A 2,524-nucleotide genomic window follows, 5' to 3' on the forward strand; every position below is an offset into this window, starting at 1 on the left:
ATATATATGTATGTGTGTGTATATGTTTGTGTCTGTGTTTGTCCCTCCAGCATCACTTGACAACCGATGCTGGTGTAACTTAGCGGTTCGGCAAAAGAGACTGATAGAATAAGCACTAGGCTTAGAAAGAATAAGTCCTGGGTGCAATTTGTTCGACTAAGGGCGGTGCTCCAGCATGGCCGCAGTCAAATGACTGAAACAAGTAAGAGAGTAAGTACTCATAATATAATTTTACAATACAAAATACACTTATTTGTGCACAGTTAAATAAAGTTTCATTTAACATTCATTCAATGCGGCTTTAAAATATCGGTTTCAAATTTTAGCACAAGCTCAACAATTTTGGAGGTGGGGTGTGTGGGGGTAAGCTGATCACATCAACAACCCCAGTGATCCACTTATTTTATCGACCGTGAAATGATTAAAAACAAAGTCGAACTTGGCGGAATTTGAACTCAGAACGTAAGAACAGACGAAATGCTGCTTTGCATTTTGCCCAGCGTGCTCACGAATCTGTCAGCTCGCCGGCTTGTGGCCTTCAGTTATTGGTAGGTAGTCATTGCTGTACCAGACTATTGGAAGTTGAGGGTCTTTACTAAATATCTAATCGTTCTTTGAAATTTACCGGGGCAAAATTCTTCGGTTCCTGTTTGTTATCCATCAACAAGGACACGATTAAATTTAATGCCATAGCAAACTACATACAAGGACCTTGTCGTCGTCAGCAAATTTTTAATAAATATTGGATGGTTGCAGCTGATATGACAAATCCTTTTCGAGACTTGGAAAATGCGAATTCACATAATAATTCTTATGTTAATAAACCAGATAAATTATTTCGTTTGATGTTTTCACTAAAAAATCTGACAGTCAGCACTATCATAGTATCTTTTATATTTTATCTGTTACTTGTTTCCGTCATTAGACTCCAGTCATACTGGGGCACCACCTCGAAGACGTTTTAGTCGAATGAAAAAAAAAATAGAACCCAGTACATTTTTCTTTCATTTAAGCCTGGTGCTTATTCTATCGAATTGTTTTGCCGAAATTCTAGCTTACGTGAACGTAATCATACGAACTCCGTTTGTCAAGCGGTGGCACGGAACAAACAAACAATCACACACGCACGACAACCTTCTTTCACTTCTTTCCGCATGCGAAATACACACACATGGCTTTGGTCGGGGCCCCGAGGGTATAGCAGAAGACACGGGTCCAAGGTGTTGCACAGTGGGACTGAAACCAGAACCAGATACGTTGTGAATCTAGCTTCTCACCACACAGCCACGCCTGCGCCTATGCGTTTCTTCACGCCTGCCTTTCAACTTAGTGTAAACCATATAGACCAAGTCGAACAATAAGGGGAAAACAGTAGCTAAGTTGAGGGAGACAGTAAAAATTCTGATAAGCATACAACGAATGCATATAATATATTTGCGTTATATAGATTATAAGATTCCTTTAATGTATAACTTTCAAACCATTAAAATCTATAAAGAGCTTATATGGCGGTGCCACAGCATGGCCACAGCTCATGAGCTGAAACTAGATAAAATGATTATATGTCATTCAGTAGTTAGAAAATGCATAATGAAGAAATATAGTGTCTTATGAATCTTATGTGTTGCTATATCTATCTATCTATCTATCTATCTATCTATCTATCTATCTATCTATCTATCTATCTATCCATCTGTCTGTCTGTCTGTCTGTATGTCTGTCTGTCTGTCTGTCTGTCTGTCTATCTATCTATCTATTTATCTATCTGTCTATCTATCTATCTATCTATCTATCTATCTATCTATCCATCTATCTATCTATCTATCTATATCTATCTATCTATATATATATATATGTATATCTGATCTCACTTAAATTTTCTTTTACGTTTCACTGCTTAAGATTTTATATATAGCAAAATTGGTACCAGTAATTAGATACGAGAGTTTTCAATGAAATTTAGTTGGATGGAATATGAGATTTTGATGTTAATTTTTCTACGTCATGAAACTGTTTAGAAACAACTCCACAGCCTTTTGTTTAACTGAATTTTGAAACATTTCGATAAAAATTGACGTTGCGTTTTATGAAAAAGATATTATAAATTAAAACTAAAATTACAATAAATTGAACCATTTTAAAGAGAAATGCAGCTGAATCTCTTCTATTTAGAATTCTATACATGGATTTTTTTGAATGAGAGATTACACAAAAAATCTGTTTACCTTTAACTTCTTGGAGTAAGAATGGAGTAAAACAGTCAATAAACGATATCACGTGAAATATGACGTCAAATACTATCATAAAACATTAAATGACATAAACGCAGATGACAATCTCCACTGGGGAAGAGAAACTGCCTCACATTAAAACTGCATTTTTGTATACACTTTTACGATAGCAATGGAATAAATAGGCTTCAAATGCAAATGTATGTTTGTTGTTTACGATTTACAATATACAGAAAAATATTTACTAGCGTCATTGATAAAGGTTTATATGAAGGGGGTTGTTTTATATATAT

The sequence above is a fragment of the Octopus bimaculoides genome, chromosome 7, assembly GCF_001194135.2.
Source record: "Octopus bimaculoides isolate UCB-OBI-ISO-001 chromosome 7, ASM119413v2, whole genome shotgun sequence".
NCBI lineage: Eukaryota > Metazoa > Mollusca > Cephalopoda > Octopoda > Octopodidae > Octopus > Octopus bimaculoides.